This window comes from Lycorma delicatula, chromosome 13 (assembly GCF_047948215.1).
Source record: "Lycorma delicatula isolate Av1 chromosome 13, ASM4794821v1, whole genome shotgun sequence".
Taxonomy (NCBI): domain Eukaryota; kingdom Metazoa; phylum Arthropoda; class Insecta; order Hemiptera; family Fulgoridae; genus Lycorma; species Lycorma delicatula.
Window position 1 is genome coordinate 35,081,574 of NC_134467.1, and position 9,367 is coordinate 35,090,940.

Below are 9,367 nucleotides of genomic sequence, written 5' to 3' on the forward strand. Positions count from 1 at the left end.
AAAAAAAACACGAATGACCGGGATATGAACCAGGGATCTTCGGATAAAAGGCCGAAATGCTACCATTCCAGCAATAAAATAGATATATCTCAAATAATTAAAAAAATATTATTCTTTCAGAAATAGTAAAGTATAACAGTTTAAAAAAAAAAATGATTTATTAAATATTTTAAATATATTTTGATTTAACGAAAATCGGTCGTTTATAAAATGCAATTATAATTTGTGATACGAAAACAAATCACTAAAATTAATAAAAAATATCAAGTATAATGAAAGTACTTATATAACGCAATTCTAAAAAAAAACGCAATAAATAAATTAAAATATGACAATACAATCCGGGATTTTCCCATCACACGGCGTTTTTCTGATGCTTTACGCACACAGTTTAATTAAAAATATTTATAATTTTGTTTAAATATATTATTTTTTGTACAGTTGTATATTAGTGCTATCCTAGAGCTTATTGTTGTGACGTAGGTACTATTGACGCAGTATACCCACTTAGCCACTAGTTTAGAGCATTTTTTGGAGTAGTTATCGTTTTTGAAATGTTTTATTTGAAATCTTTTTTTAAATGTTAGAAAATGTGTCTAAGAAAAATAAGATCTTATTAGGCGAAATCTCGAAATTCTGAGAGAGACATGGTTCTATAGCCTTTCACGTTATTCACTTTGACTTTTTAAGTTGAAACTTTAATGGGGATAAATCCTGCATATCTAGAAGTAATATGACAATTTTCGTCAAAATCGGTCCAGTAATTCTGGAGATATAAGGTGTGAGACACTTAACTCACACACACACACACGGGCAGAGTATTTAGTGGTTATGGACTAATACGTCCACATACACTTCCCTTAAAAAAATTTCCAATCAGTTATAGGTACACTATTCATATGAAATTCTTGCTACAAATATTAGACTTGTACATTTCTTATTCCACATCTTCAAGATCTGGATTATCTTTAAGAAGATAATTATCAACATTATTAAAACATTTTTTTTTTTTTTTAATAATGTTGAACTGTTTTTGCATTATTATTGCAGTTGCTCAAATCAATGAAAAAAAAAAAAAATGAAATACTAATAGAGGACTAGATATCGACTAGAAAAACTGACTGATATGAACTAAATAGGTATTAATTTCATTTTTACTGTAGTGAAAAAAAATATTTTCATACTTGAAGATCGACTGCTTTATTTGATGAGAATTTTGAAGTTGTTTTTTTCAGAAAAAAAAGAAGAATCTTATTATTAATAGATGACTAGTTGTTAGCAAGATTTTTTTTTCTTCAGTCATTTGACTGGTTTGATGCAGTTCTCCAAGATTCCTTAACTAGTGCTAGTCGTTTCATTTCGGTATACCCCCTACATCCTAGATACTTAACAATTTGCTTTACATACCCCAATGGTGCCTGCCTGCACAAAGTTTTCCTTCTAACTGTCCCTCCAATAAAAAGCGACTACTCCAGGATGCCCTAATATAAGTCTGTCTCTTCGTCACCTATATTTTTCCAAATTCTTCTTTCTTCATCCGGTAAATTTCCATACAGTATTTGAGTTCCTTAGGTGTCAAAACTTTTGTATCCGATAAATACAGCTTATTCCCAAATTCGACTGATTATAATACTTTCCCTTCAGCAGCTATAGCTCTGGTACAACGCTACACGGTAAAGTAAAATAATCATAAATACCGATGTTATAATAGCAAAATGGTAGCCTCTTGGACTTTCATCTACGAGTCTCGGGTTGGTAACGTGTCATTTTTTCGAACGCTATAATAAATCCTCAATCATAATCCATTATCATGTCCTTAGGCCTAGTCGAGTGTGGAACGATGGTGAATAAAAGTGATTTCACTGTCGAAGCGTGTCTGTAGCTTATGGGCGGTTCTATGTAGGTCCACACACTTGGAAACATTGCAAATACTTTTGCAACAGGGATTTTTCTTGATTCAATTCGCAGTGGGATGCTAAGAACTGGAGCTATGAAGTGAGGTGTTCTGGAGGCAAAAACTAACAATTCTACCAATAAAATCAACGCCCAACTTTTTGCACATTAAGGCATTCCAAGCTCGACCTAATAAAACCGAAATGCGGACTTGAAAGTTTAATGAGTCAAGCCACAGTTGATTAGTTGAGTGACAATGAACTTGATCGACGTGTTTATGCATATCGTTTATTGCTTGAAGGCTTGAGAGCTGAGAGAAAACAATAAAAATTATGTGTTTTCAGACGAGTGTAGTATTTATAGAAACTTTCTTAACCGAAATGTTTTTTCTAAACGAAAAACAATCCCCAACTTTTTTGAAGAAATCGATTTCTTCCAAAAAGTCGCCTAATGTTTTGTGTGTGCTGGTATGGCTACTGAACATTTCCTTTCTTCCTTGCTTTCTTTCCATTTACAGATTGCTGGATTGAACAATATACTTCTCATAAACGAACAGAATTGCAACAAGTTGCCTTTACACTAGTCAATTTATTTTTTCTAGTTTAAAGAAAAAGAGACATTTTATTTGTTTGTATGTAAAAACTTTGTTTGAAATGAAACTTGGACAATCGGAGTATCTGAGAAGAAAAGATTAGAAGCTTTTGAAATGTGGTGCTATAGGAGAATGTTAAAAATCAGATGGGCGGATAAAGTGACAAATGAAGAGGTATTGTGACAAATAGATGAAGAAAGAAGCATTTGGAAAAATATAGTTAAAAGAAGAGACAGACTTATAGGCCACATATTAAGCCATCCTGGAATAGTCGCTTTAATATTGGAAGGACAGGTAGAAGGAAAAAATTGTGTAGGCAGGCCACGTTTGGAATATGTAAAACAAATTGTTAGGGATGTAGGATGTAGGGGGTATACTGAAATGAAACGACTAGCACTAGATAGGGAATCTTGGAGAGCTGCATCAAACCAGTCAAATGACTGAAGACAAAAAAAAAAGTGTAAAATCTTAGGAACATGGAAAATTACTTTCGAATGTATAACACCAAACTCTAGAACCAATAAAAATAAATATCATGATATATCATTGAAAATCGCTCAATGAGGACATATTACTACAGTTAAGAAAAGGCCAAAATCCATTTCTTTAGATTTTGGACTTTTTTGTACACTTTTTGTTCAGTCGATTGCAATCAAAAGGGGAGGTGCACAATTAGATGTTACATCAGTCCTAAATACAAAATTTCAACATCCTACTGTTATTAATCTTTTGTAATTTATGCGAGATAAATAGAACCATACGTAGGTAAGTAAAGATGTCAGGCCGAACCTAGTCAAAATGGATTAAGGTATCGTCAAAATGGATAATTCCGGTGATATCTAAAAACTGAAAAATTTGCGATCACAATACTTTCGTATACTTTATACAAGGAAGTAAAACTACAATAAAAATTGAAAAATAACAATTCAGTTAAGTTATAATTTAAACTCTTTAAAACGGTATTTTTTTTTTGATTTTCCGGTGAATCACAAAAGAAGAAGAATATAATTAAACAAATAATTAAAAAAGATTTATTTAATTGTTTAATCTTTTGTTGAAACCAATTTTGCCTAATATTTTTTGCAAGTTTTTTTTCTGATAGAAGTATTACGCAGATACTTTGGTGGAATTGCTCTAATCGGCATATTACACAGTTTCTTTCTCTATTTCAGAACATAGTGGTTTTGAAGAGAGGTTGACCAGATTTGGTATGATTCATTCATACTTGTATCGGCAATGTTGGGTCGCTGATGATGTGTGACATGCCTTAACATTCTCTCTCCCGTACGTAGCTGAAGTTGCCAAGGTACCTGGTGAGTGTTGAGTGTGGACGGATCAATTCTGGTTCTGAACTGCTAATTATTTGGAAAACCGGAAGGGGATGGATCATATTTTCTGACTTCCTTAGATTCTTAATCGTGCAGAGGATGGTTGAGGTGATCTGATTCTTTTTTTAAAGATGTATAAATAAAATAGCAATCCGAGTAATTATTGGCTCGCCACTGTACTTTCTTCATCAAGACAAGGATTCTTGTATCGAGCCTTGCTGACTTTAAATATTTGCTGTTAGTATGAGTGAATATATGGAAAACTCTGAGTTAATGACGCGTTGTGGTAGGGTGTAGACAATAACCTCGCTCACGAAAGCGGACTAGAATAGAGAGAATACATCAAGACTAGAATAGAAATTATAGCCATTGGAGGCTTACTAAATTTGTAATTCTCTTTCTTGACTTCTAAGTAAATCAAGAGAAAACGTTTTGTATAAACATATGTTCAGGAACGCTTCGTTAGCAAGCATCAGATTGCTAAAGATATCTCCGCCTTCGGTCAAATTTAGCCTGACTGTAAATCTTGGAATCGAAATTAAGATGTAAATTTAGTGGATCTATGTTAAATCTAACCTCCAAAAATAATAGTTCCTAGGAGAACGGTTTTAGTAGTTTTCGGGAAATCTGTGGTGAAAATAAACTATTACATATATAGCATAAAAATTTTGGTTAAATGATAATAAACATTATCCAGATAACAAATAAATATTATCTTTCTTTGTTAAAGAAAGATAATAGAAAACATGAGTCTTGAAATGAAATATATAAATTCCCAAATCTTAATACAAACGTAAGAATTTAAATTTAATTTAAGTAATGTTTAATTTAAGGTTGTTAAAAAACAAAACTTACTAAACATTCCAGAAAATAATAAAGATTTAAGAAAACTGTTAAAACTAGTTTTAAGAACTAGTTTTTTTCAATTTTTCAGGCCAGATTACACACAAAACCCCTAAAATTTACCCCTGGTTTTGGGAGCCAATAACCGTTTAATACGTAAATGTGATTTGACATTACTAGAAAATTTCTTCAACGTCACATCGACAGATGTGACGTTGGGCCACATAAATTCGCATATATAAGTTTATATCTCGATTTATATAAAAAGAATTAATATAAATTTTCATATATATATATAAACATATGTATATATCTAGTGTGTCGTGACTGATTCATAAAGAACATCCTGAAAAAAAATTGATGAAAACTTGCAATCGCAGTTTACAAATTATTATTAGCACAGTTCTTATGGATTAAGCGCTTACCAGGAAAGGATTATTTGAAATTCAGTGTTTAAAGGATTAAAAAAGAAACAATGAAAATTCTATATACATTTAAAATTCTCAGAAAAAATTCGCCCGAAAATAATTAGTGTTTTAGTGTGATTACATATTTAACACGCGTACACTATTGTCGTTTTTATACAACAAGAAAACGATGAGGCTTTTATTTAATAAAAATTATAATATATATAAAACAAAAATATGGGTAGATTATATATATATATAAATATATATATATATATTAATGTAGTTGCGGTTACGTGAAAAAATTAACTGCATTCTGCACGATATGAGTATAGTGCACCATATTTGTTCTGACTGCCGCTGTGCAACGACTCGCACAATTACGTACCGAATCTTCCAAACGGGTTAGAAAATTCAGACCGAAAGGTGTTTTCCTCGTCCTGCTTTTCTAAATCATCTACATGTCCGTCAACTCTCCAAATGGAAAAATTCTAACTCTACAAATGGTGAACCCATTTGTAGAGTAGGGTAATAGTAGGGTGTCCCATATAAAACGCAACCCATCAATCACTCATCCATTAAATTTCAAAAGTCTAGCGTACTCCCCTACTCGTTACTGAAATTGACTCGTCCAACATTTGAATATCGCGGCGACGCAGTAGAACACTACCGATAGTAACAACAATGCAATCAATGTATTGCTACAGACAAGATGGTGTTTTCGCTAGATGAACGTGTTTTCATTGTCGAGTCGTACTTCAGTACGAAATTAGCGGTTGCAGTGCAAGATTTGTTTCGCCATAAGTACCCAGATAAACCGGCTCCTAACAAAACATCAGTATTAAGGTTAGTGGCAAAATTTAGAGAGACCAGTTCTGTTAATAACAAGGAACACAAAATATCGGCGTCAGTGTTGAATACAGGTACAGTCACTGAAATCAAAGACCGATTACTCGCCACGCCAAATAAATCGATCAGACGTTTGTCTGCTGAAATTAATTTGTCCAAATCAACTGTTCATCGGGCGACCAAACCACTGCAGTTACGACCTTATAGCAATCAAACGGTTCATCGACTTCGTGAGCCCGACAAAAAAAAAAAATTACAATATTGTTAACGGTTCCGTCGATTTCTGCATGAGGGAATTAGGGTTATGGGTTCGTTATTTTTTAACAGATGAAGCGCGGTTTCATTTGGATGGCTACGTAAACAGCCAAAACAGTAAAATTTAGAGTGCTGAAAATCCCCACGTTTTTCACGAAAAACACTTACACCCGCAGAAGTTGGGCGTGTGGCGCGCGATATCGCGGAAAAAAATAATCGGTCCTATTTTTTTTCGAGTAAACCATTAATGCAGAACGATATCAGGATATTTTATTTCAGTTCATCGCACTCTTGGAAGAGGAAGACAGACACTGCTGGCTACAACATGACGGTGCGACATCGCACTACGCAGGTTCAACTTCTGATTTCGTCGAGGAATTCTTTGGTAATCGTGTTATCGGTCGAGGCTTGTGGTCACCAAGATCTACAGATTTGATTGCGGCGGATTTTTCCTACGGGATTACCTCAAAGAAAAAGCCTACAGCAACAAACCACGAACACTTGAACGATTGAAAGTCAATATTAAACAAGCTGTATTAAATACCCGGCCACAAACTTTGAAAAAAGTTGCAAGAAACGCTGTAAAAAAATTGAAGCTTGTATTCAAGAAAATGGAGGCCACTTCCAACATTTACTCTAAATGTAAGGTAATGGATAGTAATAATAAAAATTGCATTTACCTTTACTCATGCCTTTTTATTATTTCAATACCTACCAATATAAGGTTGGGATGCGTTTTATATGGGACACCCTAGATCGTATATAACAATTCTTTGGTGGTTGGCTTTCAGTTAACAACACATCTTATGAATAGTCGACCTGATACTGTACAAGACTACACTTCATCTATATTCATACGTACTATCCTCAATTATATTCTGATGTAATATCTTATATTAGGTCCAAACGCTAAGATGCAAAAGTAACGAATTTCCGAAAACGGAATCGTTAGTTTAATTACCAACGTAACCTTTCTAGTTTTTTCTTTTGCATTAGTCTTGCACAGTCTCAGGTCAACCATTCCTGGTGTGCGAACAACTGAAATCGAACCATCAAATAACACCGTTATCCACAATCTAGTAATCAAATCAATATTCATGTAACTGCCTTAACTAGGATTTAAATCCTAGAACTCACGACTTCGAAATCAACGATTTGCGATGACGAGTTCACCACTACACCAATCGGGTTTGTTTATCAAAATATAGTTTTTTCTTAATTGCTTTAGCTTAATTACATCACTAGGTATTACTTAAGTAGATGCGATGAACGGAAATCTCGAGATGCTGATGTTGACGTTGCTCTATACCTTCGCCCTAGACCTTTAAATTTGAAAATTTAACGGCATCAACGCCCAATATATAAATGAAATTTGATCAAGTTTGTTCAAAATCGGGCAACCAGTTCTGGAAGTATAAAATGATTCTTAGCAAGACATCGCACATACCCGCGTACATACGTACATCCGGAAATTTTCTATCTAGTTTTTTGGGTTCCTTACGTGTCAAAAAGTTAAGGTCCGGAAAAACTGCATTTATCCAAATTGGGTCAATTACAGTACTTTCCCTTCTACAGCTATAACTCTGCTATAGAGTTAGACACGAAATTTTGTCACATTAAAAATTAAGTTTTTGGTTTGTTATGTATATTATTGACATACCAGATTAATCCATTAAATTCTACATATCTGGTGAATATAAAGATATTTGACCTACAATGGAGAAGTTACTACGTAACTCTTGATTAAATTTAGACAAAATCTTAAATTTTGTAAAGACTCTTTTTAATTTACAAGATAATTTACACGGTTACAAAATTTCTTTTTCTATTTTTATGTACATTCTTTTTATAATTTTTTGTTGAGTGGTTTTAAAACTAAAAGAATTAGTTTGCAATAAAACTCAAAAAAAAAAACAAAAATAAATATTTCGACATTTAACTATTTGTTATTTTCTATTGGGAGAAAAATGTAAGAAATAAATTTAATATTATTTCAATAAGTTATTTTTTGCTGGACGTGAATTTTGTAATTTTTAACCATATATCTCCGGATCTATACCGTAAACTGAATTAAATCCAAATTTAAATTTATTAACATATATTTACCAAATATAACGTATTTTGGAGAAAAAAAAATTCCAAAGTTTAGAATATTTCATTAGATTTTTATCACTACCCACAAGAAAAAAAAAATTAAGGGGGACGCTAACCTAGAATTACCAAAAAAAATTATAATTTTTATTATGAGAGTAATGGAATAAAATTTTTTGTCATGTTCGATTTGAATATAGCTTTTTAAGTGATAAAGAAATTTTTTTAAAAATTCATTATAAAAATTAAAAAGTTACTATTTTTAGAAGTGGAAAATAAACTTTAAAAAAATGTTTTCTTTTATACATATATGATGTAAGCTAACAAATTTCCTTTGGTAAAGTTATTTATAAATCTAACAACCTTTTCAATAGAAGCTAAATTAAGAAAAATAAAAATGTTTTAAATCCTTTCCTGGATTTTAGGTGCGAGATTATAATTTAAAAAAATGCTGATATTTCTTAATAGCTCTATATATGAAATACAAATTTTGAAAAATATTTAAACGAATAGGTGTTTGAAAAAAAAACGGTGGTGATTTATTTTGTTGAAAAAAAAATTAGATCATTTTCCAAATCACTCACCAAAAAAAAGTTGTGTGGGTTTTTTTTTGTTTGACTGATATACGTGCTCAAAAATTTATATTTTAAATACTATTGGCGCAGAGAATACAACCTGGTGCGCCGGACTGCTGCGCCTAAATTACCAATGATTTATTAGATTGAACGATTTATCATAAATTATACTTTTGTTTGGAGATAAAAAAGTAAAATACTGAAGTTAATAGCCTTGTTAAAAAAAAAAAAAAACAAAAAAAACACTCAGGAAACAACTAAACATTTTCAGGATTTTGTAGCTTTTCGGTGTTAACGTGTAGTTGTTAGTAGCTAAATTCAAGAAAATTATTTAATAAGTGTGGGAAAAACATTTTCTGAATTGATACATCAACCTTCTAACTCTTTTCCAGCTGACCCTAGGCTTGTCTTTTTCTAATAAGTAACAAATTTATTTGTTAAATTATTCTCTATAATACATCTGATAAAAATGGAAAATTTTTTTCTCGATATCTTCCAATATCTAAGCAAATGTTACTCATAAAAAAGGATAGT